The sequence below is a fragment of the Strix uralensis genome, chromosome 6 (genome assembly GCF_047716275.1).
Source record: "Strix uralensis isolate ZFMK-TIS-50842 chromosome 6, bStrUra1, whole genome shotgun sequence".
Lineage (NCBI taxonomy): Eukaryota > Metazoa > Chordata > Aves > Strigiformes > Strigidae > Strix > Strix uralensis.
In genome coordinates, this window is record NC_133977.1 from 43,203,192 (window position 1) to 43,217,199 (window position 14,008).

Here is a 14,008-nt window from a genome sequence, read left to right on the forward strand (position 1 = left end):
GCTAGTATGTGCAAACAAAAGGCTGGAAGTCACAGCTTTTCTTCAATATTTTATCTAATCTTTGCATTCTCAGGGACGGGGCATTCCTTGTTATCTAAAAGCCACTTAACTGAGCTAAAATGTGATGTCATGCTTCTCTAAATATGTGTAGGTATTTATGCTCGGTCTGTTGAGAAACAGGCTTGAATATAGTGAGATATACGTAATTATGTTCTTTTAATGATAACAAAACCCACTTGAAATTGGCAAGAGATGAAAACCCACAGCCTCCTATGTGGAGTTTTGCTTGAGTAAAGCATTCTGTAACATTATGCTGGGATAAACTGGCGTGATTCATCGCTGGAAGGACACTCCCAGCTGGAGCAGATAGAAATCACTCGCTATTGACCCTTGTGAAGAGCGGCGTCAGCCCCTCCGAGCGGAAAAGCTGCTGGGAATAAGGTAACCCCGCAGCCAGGAGTGTTTCTGTTTCATATTCGAGTAGTGCTGGCGAGGCGCTCGGCTTGCTCTCCGCTGCGGAGGGATGCTGTTCCTCTTCCCGTTCCCCGTGCTTTTGAATTTATGCTTTATTGTCCATAGATTAATTTTTTTTTCTCCCCGAAACAAAGACGACTTGTGTAAGAGAGTAGAATAACAACATAGTTGTTTGATCTGTGTCTATATATACGCTTGAAATAATCCAGCATCTAATTTTTAATGAAGCATGAAAGAAAACTAGAGCTCAGCACAATGCGTGCCCGGCGAAGATCCTAATCTTCCCTTGCCACCCGAGGAGAGCCAGGGACAGGCACGCTGGTCCCATGCCCCGGGAGGGTGACCGAGCCGGCAGCCGGGGCTCCCACCACCGGACCCGGGGAGCCGGGTCACGGTAGAGAGCAGCACCCGGCCGGGGGGCTCCGGGGAACACCGGGCTCTCCCCCCACCGGCTCTGCTGAGGGCGCGATGGAAACCCCCTGATCGACGAGCCAGAAAATACGTGCTGCAAAGGTACATCTCTCTCTTTTCTAAAAAATGGTGTTCTCTTCTCTCTAACCTTTTTCTCTGTTACAGAAAAAAAAAAAAAGCGGTGTTCTCGGTCTAAAAGTCACTTCGGTTGACACGTTTAGCAAAACCTACCGTGTGCTGTGGGAGGGTAAAGCTAAACCTGAGCGTTTGCAGTCCCTTCAACTCTCAGTCGAGTTATTTAAACTCAATATCGGGATTAGTTGTTCCGTGAAGGGAGCAGACCCGCACCCCGGAGCTGCGAGCGGGGCAGGGACTGGGGGGGGGACGGGACGGGGGGGGTGGGGGACAGACACGACACTGTCCCGTCGAGCCTCTCCTGCCCACCCGTTTTGGGGTGGAGCCCCCCCTCCCCACGAAACACCCTCCCTTTCCGCAGCCTCAGTTTTTTTGGCTTTGTTTTTTTGTTGGTTTTTTTTTGTTTTTTCGGGGGGGTGGGCGGGAGGGAATCGAATTTTTTTTTTGGATGAGAGCACGCCCGGGGGGAAGCCGGGCTCAACCCGCGGTGAGGCAGGACTTCAGGGCAGAGTCGTGTGTTGCTTTGGGGTTTTTTGTGGTTTGGTTTGGTTTTGTGTTGTTTGGTTGATTTTTTTCTTCTTTTTAATAAAATGGAGTGTTTTGGGGGGGCACTTTTTGCCAGAAAGGGGGGGTGATGGGGCGGGCAAGGCACGGTTCTAAGCCTGGCTGCTCCTGCCCTGCTCCCCAGTGGGATCACTGGGATTTGGCAGGAGACTGTGGGTGTGATTTTTCATCTGAGAGCCTGCTTCTGAAAAAGCAGGGCTTTACAAATTGCTTTCCAAGTAAAAGCACATGAAATAATTCTGTATGTTGTGAGGCTGCAAAAGAACACCATATCACTGACGCAAAAGAGCTTCCCACTCTAACTTGTTATTTAAAAAAAAAAAAAAATCACTATGTAAAAAATTAATTTCTTAGGCAGAAATGGTTGTGTTTCCAATAGTAGCCGGTGCGTGCGCTCTTTTCTGCTAAAATAAGCTTTCTTTGGAGGGAAATATCAGCAGTTTCTTAATTATAATGACAGTCTATAGCTAGTGTGCTGGAAAACACTAAATTACATCACTTGCCAATAAAATAGGCAAGCTGTATAATTCTTTCATACATCCACAGGATTTCTTTTATATTTTGGACACTTTTCTTTGGTAATGGATATTGCCAGGTATGAAAGCCTGCCCAAACTGTGGGGCTACCCGCAGGAGTATCCGTTGTGTTTAATATGGCACGTTGTTAGGTGTATATTTGTTGATTTTTATAGCAGCAGAAGCCCAGCCTGTGCAAAAGGGCTGCAGTTTTTCAGTCTGTTTGAGATTCGTTGTAAGGCCACGCCAGAGCACAGGGCTGGTGGTTATCATGGGTTGTGAACTTCCAGTGGGCAGAACTGGCACAATATATGTATTCTCTCTCAAAAAATAAAATTATGTTGCCTCCGAGAGCTTGTTCTGTGGAAATTAGTGGTAAATAACAAAAGATCGCAGTGTGAACTGGGTGGAGATCCCCAGTGTGGCCATTAACATACCTTTAGAATGATCTCTGTTGAATTTTTGTTGCTTTTATTGCTGTGGAAACCCCGTTTTGCAAGGAGATACGACTATCTCAATGCATCAGAACTCAGGGCTGCTGCTGGACAGTGCTGTTGGGAGGCCAGACTGGCTCTCGCGTCCTGCTCCGGCTTCACGGCTGCGGAGCCGCGAGGATTTCAGACCTCTGCGCTTGGCGAGGAAACGTAATGACTGTCCGCTGTGTAACAAGCCCTTAAGGAAGGATAGCTGAAATGAAAAATATAAATATTTCTGCTTTAGTAAGCGGTGAGCTTGCAGGCCTCATGCATTGGTAGAGAGGTACCGGGACGAGGTTTCTCCACTAGATCCATGTTTGCTTTGCTGTGGATCAAAGTAAAAATAAATCATTGGTGAGGCGCTTATGGGTGGGTGATCACTGCAATAATAATAGTGATTTAGCTCATTAGTACTGCTCAGCTAAAATGATTCCTAACACTCAACTGATTAGTTATGCAAACACCGAGGACAGGCTTTTAATCAGGCTGGTCCTTGGGTCTAACCCTGCTGCCTGCCATAGAACCCTGGGAGGTGCCAGCAGGGAGGGAATCTGACCCTTACAGTTTCCACTGGATTTTTTTTAGGCCAGTACTGACATAAAAACATTTGAAAAGTTATCCTGGTTGTATTACAGTAGAAGACTTGTTCGCTGCAAATCTCAAAATTTATTTATGCATCAGTGATCTGCTTGTTTAATTATCTGGCATTTGCGTGTCTGATCTTGAGTCTGATTTCCTCCGACTCTCTGGTGTAAAGGGTGAAGTGTAAGTTACAATGTAGTTTGGAAACAGAATAAATTATTTTTTCAGTTTTTGCTCGTGAGCAGGGCTGGGGTTTTCCATTGGAAATCCAAGTCTGAATCACTTGATTTGTCCCGGCTTCCCACTGCCATTAGAAACTGGATTGATGGGCAAGTATAGCGGTTTAAGGAGCACTGAAATAATTGCTGTACATCTTTCAAGATGCTATTTAGTCATGTATAAACCAGACCACAGTAACCTATAACCCCCCCCTCCTTTTCCTGGCCCCCACATTGCACGTAGCGTCTGTCAAACTGATGTGATGGAATAGGCAGGACAACGCGCGGGGGTCAAGTGGTACAAGAGGCGAGCTCGGGCGGTGGCGAGCGCTGCAGGAGAGATTGAAGTATGGATTGGTGAGCCTGATGGTTTGGTTCAATAAAGCTCAATAAGACGTATTAAGTTAAAATGAACTCATTTACCTTGAAAACAAACTCTTATTTTAATCCTAGGGCGGCTGACGTGGTCCCTGGGTAAAAACATGGTGTGTCTCGATTGCTGATGGGTATCTTCCTTTTGTAAGAAGATATTTACTCAGTGAGAGTAGCACAAAGTAGGGGGTAAGGTAGAATTGCTGGTACTTCTTTGGCGCTCTGAATGTTTTTTGACATTAGACAATACCTTCTTGTGATATAATTGGTGAGGAAGGACATGAGTACAAATATATCCCGTGTTTATTTCACCTTTTTTTAAAAAATTATTTTGGATTCCATGATTTTGTTGGGGAGGACAGGTTACTCTGAACAATAAGACTGCCTGCTTGTTGTTCAGCCTTTTTTCTCTTATAAAGTGACTAATTCTTCATAGTTTTCCTTGTTGCCAAGTATTATAGCTGTAGCAGACCTTAGATGCCCATTTTTCCCTGGTGAATTTACTGTGCTCTTCATTATGTGGTGTGACCTACTCGAAGAGGAGTGTAGTTCTTAGCCCTCAGTCGCCATATGTTTGCAGCAATAATCATCGTTTTTCATAAGTGCCAGTATTTTGTCTGTTGTGCATACATGGTATTTTATTGTCTCTGATACAGTTTTTATAAAGCTCCTGTTGAAATTGGGGCTTTCACGGGAGAGGTGTATATGTGTAGGCAGGACCATGTATCATTGTTAACTTCTTAAATACTTTTGACATTTGTATACCAGATAAAATCACAGTTTATCACTTGGCACATGTTAAAAAAGGGAAAAGTTCTCTATAAATGGCGCCACCATTTGTACGTTGCCCAGCTTTGCGCCTACGTGAGCCCCAGTTCAGACCCTTCTTTAGTGCTGCAGGGTGTGATTGGGTCTGAATCCACAATATTGCTATTTATTTGGCTCACAGCGATGCCAAGGCAGGGTGTTAAGACTCGGGTCTCTCTCCAAAGGGACACTGCAGATGCGCACAGCAGGAGCTGCGCCTCGTGCCAGGACTCCACTTTGCTGCGATGCACAGAAAATTCTTCGTGGAAACCTTCAAGTTAAATATTGGGATGTACTTAGGATGAGGACATAAAGTATCCTGTGTGCTCGTCCATCGGTGTGTATTTTGGAGTAAGCTGTTGCGGGGGCTCGCCTTGCTGCCTTGCCTGGCTTTATAAACAGCTAAATATGCTGTATAAACTGCTAAGCGTGATAGGAAGGGGTGGGAGGAGTAGAGTCAATTATAATTAAAAGTTTTACTGTATCCTTTTTTCTTTTACGTGTTCATATAGTATATAAAATTCCTTGTGCATACTATTTAAATTCAGAGGGTTTTATCTGACCTTTCGTTCTCTTCCTATACAATTGCCTTTCCTTTAATAGAATTACATAAATTACTGTCATCAAATTCTGCCTGCAATTACTTTGTATCAGTCAACCTACTGCTTTTGTGTGTATCTTCTCTCATCTCATTAGCTGTTGTACAGACGAATTATGACCTGTAGGTAGTTGACTGACGAGCTGTCGGATGATTCCTTTGTATACTGAAGGTATTTGGCTGGCAAAATGTTAATGTAAATATTCCAGCATTAGGCAGGTTTCAAAAATTACTGGGGTTTGTATTGACAAGGGTGTTTCTATACTAAGGGATTTGCTGTACAAAAGAAGAGCATGTAAACAGATTAACAGACCAAATTATTGGGGTTTAGAAAATCAGTTTATAGTGCAGTGAATGAAATGATTCTGGGAAACTGGAAGTCACACAAACAGGATATTTTCCTGGTATTTTATATTCAGAAATGCTGAAAGCTGCATATTCATGACCTTCCCTAATTTTGACCTTATTAGATATGGCTATTAAGTGCCCAAGGGCAATTAAAAAAAAGTTCCTAAAAAAAATAGCTTTTCACAGGAACTTGCATGAACTGCTGCTGTATTAGTGTTGGTTGTTTTTTTTTTTTAATCCCCCCCGTATAGTTGGAAATTTCTAACTCCAGTCCCCGTTCCCTTTCACTGTTATAATTTCTTTATTCATGCAGAGATTTTCAGATGAAATAACTTTGCAGTGTGAGTCCACGCTGTTTTCCAGCACTCGTACTGAAGCACAGTTGGGGTGATTGCAGCTTGTCCTTTTATGCCACGATATTCATGTTACTGTTATGAAAATCAATAGGGTTTTTTGTCTGGGTGGTGGAGGGAGGGGCCTGACAAGCTCATTTCTGCAGTTTAATCAGCCATAGGATAGGGTTTTTTTAAGTAAATAATGCGTCTACAGTTGTGCTTTGGAAGATAAGGTACGGCTATGCCATAAAGATTTCAGTCACCTGAAAATAAGGTTGGTAGGAAGGTGAAGGACAATCAAACCAAAATATTGTTCAGTTAAACCACTGGATTTCTGTTTGCCAGCTCCAAGCTTTCTTGTGCAGATTTTCATTTGTTTGTTGTTTCATACTGATGTAGGTGATTTTTAAAGTAAATGAAGTAGATTCAGTTAGGTTACTTTTCAGATGTTAGTTTTGAATAATTGAGTACAAACTAATTTAGGCAACTGTGTGTATGACCAGTTTCCCAAAATAGTGCTGATGTGAGTGGAAACAATAGCTCTTGTCTCCAGAATAATGGAAGTCCTTGATAAAATTTTAACATCTTAAGATTTCTTTCTGTGCATCTGTTGCTTAAGTCATACAGTCCCATGAGCTTCCACCCACCAAAATCCCAAGGAGCAGCAGTTTAATTTCAGCATCCCAAATAAACTTGAACATTTTCACCTGGCGGTCTCCTTTCCGGTGAGTGCATGCGCTTTATTTAAACACAGTAAGCAGAAACCATATCTGATTGGGTGGCCACTGATATGGTGTGATATGTTTAGCTCTGTTTCTCAGGCACGTTGTCAGGGATGAAACGTGTTTGGTTTGGAAATGCTTCCCTAAGTCACAGCGGTGCTCACCTGGTTTGAGTTGATCGGTAGAGCGTGTTTAGGATAATTGGTTTGATAGTTCCGATGTGTACATGTGGTTGATTTAGACTTGATTCATATATGTTGTATAAATACCCATCTCATGATATTTGCTTGAGTGTCCCCATATAAGTTTTATGGCACTTCTGTAGGTCTAAATACATGAAATAAAATAGATTATTTGTATTTTCATAAACAAGGCAAACCTTCAGATAAAGATGGTTTTGACATGAGCACTAGTGGGCTTTCATGACCAGTTTGGCTAATACTGTTATTGTGGTATTGCGTATGTTTCAATATTTAATGGTGTTTAAGTTAGTTTTATATATTTTATTTTTCCTACATCTGTTGAGCTCTTTGGTTTTGTGGATGCTAATGATCAAAAGCATTCTCAGACTTTTCTGGCCTTAAATATTTAGCCAAGGGAGTTTGTTTGCCTGGGATTCTTGTGTTAATATAACAAGAGTCTAAAGCTAAACCAGTACAGGCCTGGATTTCATTAGAAATCCCAACTGGTTTTAGAGCGCTCTACCCAGACAAACATTTGGGGCTAAACTGCCGAGGAAGCAGATGCCAGTCTGCAGATATTAAGAGTTAATATCTCTTGAGATGTGTTCATTCTCTTAAGGAGCTTCCAGCCGTCAGCGAGATCAGAGGGGCTGGCGAGGGCGGTGGCCAGCGTCTTCGGTCACAGTGTCGCGCGGCGCTGGAGGAGCGGGTGCGTGTAGGGTACGGATATATCTTTCGGAGCCAACTGTAAATGTTGAACTCAGACTCCAAAGACTAAGAGTCCTTGTCCTCCTTGTTTGTCCTCCTGTCTCTGCTGAATGAGAAGTGTGTCTGCATGCTTATATATGTGTATGCATGCTTACATGTACGTGTTTTTGTGTATATATATATAAAAAAAAAAAGTATATTTGTTAGTTGGTCTTCAAGGATTGAAAAGATTTTAAAGTTGTTTTATCAGCATCAGGCAAGCTGTTATGTAAGTATGAAAGTTTCATTGCTATTAAGTTGTTTTCAACAAGAGTTTAGCTTGCATATACCAAACTGTACACTACTTTAACATATAATAGAGTACAGAGGGGTTTGGGGGGTTTTAAAGTGTTTTTAAAATTTATATCATAATTTTTTTTCTTTTTCCCAGATAAAAGAGGTTTTAAACAGCTTCTACCTTGGTATACCTTGGTTCTAGATCTGATATTCAGATAAAAGAGGTTTTAAACAGATTCTACCTCGGTATACCTTGGTTCTAGATCTGATATTCAAGTGGCAAAAAGGAAGAAGACTTTCTCATTGGTTTTTGTTCTCATGAGTGTTTTTCTGTGGCACTGCTTTATTGAGCAAATTTCAGTGGAGGCAGCCAAGAGCATTGTTAAACCAGTGAATATTTACCTGCTTAACAAAGGTAGAATTTTATGTACGCTAAAATATTTTATCTGGGAATAACATTTGGTATTATTTGGTTTGGTGTTCAGACAACCAATTATTTGGATTGTTGTTCTAGAACTGATGAAATAAAAATCTCTGAGTGTGACCCAGTTTGACAGCAAACCAGCCAGCGATGTGCCTTGCTCCAAGTAGACTGTGAGCCCCATGTCTGATAAAGCCTGTTTTCTTACAGTTTTGTGTCTTACGTTGGTTTGTGGTTTGTAATTCATTTTTTTCCGTGATCAGGCCATCTAAAAGTTTTCTCTCTTTCGTTCTCTGCTGTGTTTGATTGTTGTGGTTTGGGTTTTTTTGTTTGGGGGGCGGGGCTTGGATTGTGGTTTTTTGTGTTTAATGATGTAACTAATGCAAGCTGCAGTGTTTCCTTAACTGAGGCACTTGGAGGATGTTCCCAGTGTGTGTTCACTAATTTCTCAGCCTCTACCTTCATGTCCAGCCTGGCCGAATGCCACCGATGGGTCTGAGCGATGCTTTGGATGGGGGAGGGAATGGAAAGGCACATAGTGAAACACGGTCCCGTATGATGGCAAAACCCTCCTTTCCCTGGGAAATCATGCTGAAGACATGATCAAGAGAAGGATGAAAAAGAGAGAGAGAAGCAATAGGCTGCATCAGATTGCTTTTTAGCCCGTCTCCAGTGAAAGGGTACGGGAGTGGTAGGTAACCGTTGGGTGACTCCATGAGTGTATTGGCTGGTGGTGGGATTTGAGGTGGGAAATCCTCCCATGTGGAGCTGGGGGGTGTTTCCCTCACCTTGAGAGGCTGATGTCATTAAAACTTTTTAGCACTTCTAATAATAGAAAAATATTTCTTTCCTAGCTGGCTCTTAAATGTCTTTTAGTGGATTAGTTTGAATCACATCAACTAAGAGCTTGATCATCTGCCAGCCGCTAGAGTTGGGCCAAAGCTTGGTAAATTAATGAGCTCAAGGTGATTAGTACAGGTGTTAGTGCTTTGGACTGTGCACCAAATTATTGCCATGCGAGGTGTGTAGCACAGTACACTCATCACTCTTTTCCTCTTTTAATTCTTATGCTGTGGGGATGTTTGTCTGGCTTGACAGTCAAAATAAACATGAGAGGCTCTGTCCATGATACCACAATGAATGAATTTTATATTGAGGTTCTAAAAAATAGGATCAACATTATAATTAATGACTGCTTTGTTACAGAGATGCTTATTGCTGTGATAATTCTGACTCTGGTTCTGATTCAAGACCATTGTGTGTTTAGTGGGTTGTATCTGGTATCCATTCACAGGACGTGTTACGGGAAGGGGTTTTCAAGTCTTGCAGTGACACTTCTGTGTTGCTTTTGTGAAAGGAAAAAGGTCTTTGTACAAATGTGCTGGTACCTCTGTTGTATAGAGCTGTGGAAGCTACACAGAGCTTCTGTGGGCAACAGCACATCTTACTGATTAACTGTAGACTGTTACTGAATCAAGGAGAGAAGTGAGCGGTTGCTGTCACCCAACAGGGCAAGTTCTGGTGATGTCTTTCACGCACACATTGTCTGCAGAATTTTTTAAAAATATAGGAACTTTCAGTAAAATGTAGCTTGCTTTGTAGGCAGGAAAGACTCTTGCATTTCATGAGCTCTAAGACGGCTTCGGATGATGGAAAAATGATGTGCGCTGTATCTCCAAATTCACTCTGGCATTTGTGGTCCAGTGACAGTTTGATGGATTTGGCAGTGTATGCTCACATTTCTGAGGCTAATCCCAGACCTGCCTGCTAGCTTGTATCCAGCATCTTCAGGAACAGAGAGCACTTTCAAGCCATTTGGTTGAGTTTTGTCCTGTTTGGTCCTGTGTTTGTTGATGCCAGCCTTTGTCTTCACTCCGTTTTTCTCTCTGATCAGCACCCATACTATATATAATTGCTTTTCCAAGATATGTACAATCTTCCTCTTTCTGTAGGTGTCTGAAAACGGTTTACATTTGTTGGATATCATAAGCTTTCTTGAGGGAGGATTATTTTCAAGGTGATTTGTCTTGATTATATGTGCTTTCAGCAACTGTCAACAGCATCTGGCAGGGCTGGACCACCAGTTAGCAGTCTTAACTAGATCTGTCTGAGCACCATTCATTTGTTGGATTTTTTGCATTATTCTCAAGTGTTTCAAGTAAGACTTTAATATCTGCTTGTTCTTTTCAAATCCAAAATACCTGCAGATCTGTGTGGTATTTCTCAGGGCACTGTGTCACACAACAGTTCCATTAAAATTGGTTCATTGATGAGGAGTGAGGCTGTAACTGTGGCCTCCAGTGGGGCACTAAGTCTCCTTGTACCTCCAGGAGGTGTAAGTATCTATTTTGTCAGATGGTTGCCCCATCTCCTGGGGTTCAGGTTCATCTTGTCAGATTCATTGAACATGGGACATACTTGGGGTCCAAAGCATGATTGTGCACGCAGCAGCTCCCTTGTTGCTGCTGGGTGGCCTGAAAGAGCAGCCAGGTGCCATTGAAGTACTAGAAAAGACATGTCCCATGGACAGACCTTGCAAGACATGAGACTTGACTGTATAATACACCACTTCCTGACATTTTTTTGGTCCTCTGACACTTAAAACGACACATTAAGGTTGCTTAAAGAAAACTTTACCAGATCTTTGGCCATCGTTTGCTGCTGTTGCTGAGCCCAACTCAGGCTGTGTGAGATAAACCTACAGAGACCAGTCCCTCAGGGGTGGCATCCTCCATGGCCCATGCCTGGGGTCAGCTGGGCAACAACAGAGCGTTTGTGCAGGTAAAATGCTGTTCAAGTCAAGCAGCCATTGGCCTTGGTGTGAGTTGTAGCATTCTGCTTTGCAGATTCTCTCCAAATCTGACCCACAATCATACTCTTGGTTATAACTTCTGGGTGTCTACAGCTATCAGGACTGCTTGGCGGTGGTGTTAAATTAAGATCTAAATGATTTCTCGTGATTCAGAACAAATAGTAACTCCTCTGTCTCCCATCAGGGTTTGAGATTACGTCTTCTACCCCGTGCTCCACGTTTGGGGAATGAGCAGCTGGGCAGGACCGTCCTGTGGTGGGCAGATCTGAGCTGGTGACTTGCTGCCGGCCACTGGTTTGAAGTCTCTCCCCGTCTGTCTGCACTGACTTAAATATAGTCACGTTATGTAAGAGCCCACATTGTATTTTTGTTCTGTGCCTGTAGAAGCTGATAGTGTGATAAGATGGTAACTGTGCCTTGAGTCGGACATATGTATTTCTATTAACCCTGAGGGTAGCGTTGTAAAAGTGTTCTTTTGTTTCCAGTTTAGCACAGGAAGCTAATTTTGGCTTCATTTAATGTTACTGCTCAAACTGGCAGGGAATCAGAAATTTAGTTACATGACATCATATCTCTGGCACAGCAGCATGGCTTGGAGCTTCATAGAAACCAGCCCCCCTGAGAATAAATCAAAAACTGAAATATCTGTGCAAGTCTGTCATAACAAGAGAAGGTTGTATGGTGCATTTTTTAATTTCTTCTCTTCTGCTTTGAGAAGACAGATAAAATTTTAGATAAAATTTTCTGAACTGTTGCAATGACCTGGATACCAGAGCATAAACAAGCGCAGGGGATGGAGTTACGGAGTTTGTGCTCTGGGGATGGGGGCCTGCTCCATCCCCCGCTGCTGCTGTCAGGGCTGAAAATTCACCAGCGTGGTGCCTCCGCTTTGGCCTGGGTCTGCCGATTTATGGCAGAATGGTCATTGTGAAGACTGCACGTGTTTCCACTTATGCAAAAAAAAAAAAAAAAAAAATACGCTGGCAGATAAAAACAGATGGCAGTTTAGCTTGCAGGAGTTGTAGCTACTTTGTTTCTAGTGTAAAGCTGATTTTTTTTTTTTTTTTTTTTAGCTGAAAGAATATAAAGCAAAAACTTAAACTGCCAATTACTTTGCTTTCTCAGGTGAATAATTCTCATGGCTTCGATGTGCAAAGTTTTAGGGTTTATAGTGGGTAACCCTGGAAGAAACAAATCACTGTTGGAGGGGTGAGACCTTTTCAGCTTTCCTGTTAATTTTATAGCATGAGGGGGAAGCACGGATGTGCACAGAGAATAAATATAAGAGCAAGCTCTACAAACTTTTATCCAGTATTTTTTTTTCTTTACTTCTCTAACATTTTTATCCTGAGCAATGCTTTTTTTATTTTATTTTTTTTTCCTCCTCTGCAGGAGTGTACATAGAGCAATAGGTGTCAGCTTGTTCTCGAGGAGTCAGGTCTGGTGCCCGTCTTCCTTGTAAACAAAGCTGTAGCAGAAAGAGCAGACACCTGATCAGACGTGGAAACCTGTTTTCTAATTAATTCCTGATGCTTCTCACGCTGCTGTATAACTTTATAAGGAGTTCAGAGAGATACTGTTCCCCTGGTTCGGGAGGCTTGGTTACTGCATGCCTTATCCTGACGCATCTCGGCAGGCCTAGATTTCTTCGGTTACCTGTCTCTTCTCTGCAGAAAGGTATATTTTTAAAAGCACTTGTTGTATTGTGTGGGGTTTTGTAGGCTGCAGACAAGGGACCTGGCTGCTGGTGGGTGAGAGTGTGATGATTTCTCGGTGCCAGACCCGACGGCACTGCTTTGGCTCCAGTGCTTGGATGAGTGGGGTGTGAGCAAACTATTTTTATTGCGTGTTCATAATTGTGGCGCTCAGAGCTGCAGCTGTAATTAGGAGCTTATGTGTAAAGGTGGTGTGGGTGGAGGAAGTGCTGGGTCCGGGTGGGTGCCACAGCTCTCTGCGGGAGCAGGGCTGGGCTGGCACCCGCCTTCGCTCGGGCTTTGCGGGAGGATGCTCGGCTCGCCCTGCAGAGCCACAGTGGCCCTGTGGAGCTGGTATTTGAGTTCAAGGGAAGGTTTTCTGCTGCCCCAAATGCCATTGCACTGAGGGCCAGAATACCGGAGGAAAACAGAGCAGGTGAAGTGCCTTCTCCTGAGAATTTATGGTTTCTTCACATTTTTGGAGTTAGCGAGGCTTTATGCTTAAATAGAGAAGCAAACTCTTCAGACTTCCACCGAGAGGAGTGTTGAGGGTGTCATCACTGAGATAACCACACGTTTTTTAGCTTGTGTACTGCTGCCAGTGATCCCTGTGTGCAAATGCTGGGCTGGAGCAGGAGCTGTGTGTGCACACGAGTGCCCAGGCGGTGAACATCCTTGCATGGTGCAGTCTTGGCCGCCGTTTGCGCCCGTGGCTCTCTCAGGCGATAGCCGGGCACAATGCTGGGTTGAAGGAGGGCCACACGCTGCTGACTGGGGGTGCTTGGTGGGTTGTCATCCCTTCTTGGCCTTCTCTTGGCCCACTTCACCCGTGGGGCGTAGGTGTAGCCCCTGTGTAGAGAGCAGAATCCACAGGAAAAGTTGTCTGTTGACATAACAGTACAGATATATGTATATATCTTAGACAGTATGCTTCACATAAGCTTAAAGGGAGTTTATTTACTGCACAGGTGCTGACTGTTTGTTGAAAGTGTAGAAACACATGAGAGACTGCTTTATTTACATCTCTAGATAAGCAGTATGTCTTTTTTTTTAGTCCAGAACTCTTAACCCCACTGATGGTACTTTAGGGAGAATAATTACTGGAAATGGGATCTACCCCTCAAGGAATTGTGGATAATGAACTGCTTTTCATAGGAAAAAAAGAAGGAAAAAAAATAGGAAAGGGGAGCAGGAGTGGGATGACTCTTCAAAAATGGTATGAAAAGATTGAAGTTACTGAAGGGGAAGGTTCTCTGGTCTGTTTGGAGGTGGCAGATGTTGGGGTGAATGGGCAGCCGATGGTGAGCCTCCCTGCCTGGGCACTGTTTCTCCTTGCTCCTGTGGCCCCTGCCCAGGGT

At 43.3% G+C, this 14,008-nt stretch overlaps 1 protein-coding gene across 4 annotated transcripts in view; it reads left to right on the top strand.

Annotated features, from left to right (window-relative positions):
* The first annotated feature begins 323 nt into the window (after positions 1-323).
* LYPD6 (LY6/PLAUR domain containing 6) overlaps positions 324-14,008 on the top strand; it is a 39,303-nt gene continuing 25,618 nt past the window's right edge. The window contains exon 1 of one of the 4 annotated variants that reach the window (XM_074873836.1): positions 324-441. The gene's annotated coding sequence lies outside the window, so the exon portion shown is untranslated. Of the gene's footprint in view, positions 442-531; positions 988-4,768; positions 4,892-6,483; positions 6,561-14,008 lie in introns of those variants that run through there. The other 3 variants (XM_074873834.1, XM_074873833.1, XM_074873835.1) reach the window with 3 other exon arrangements.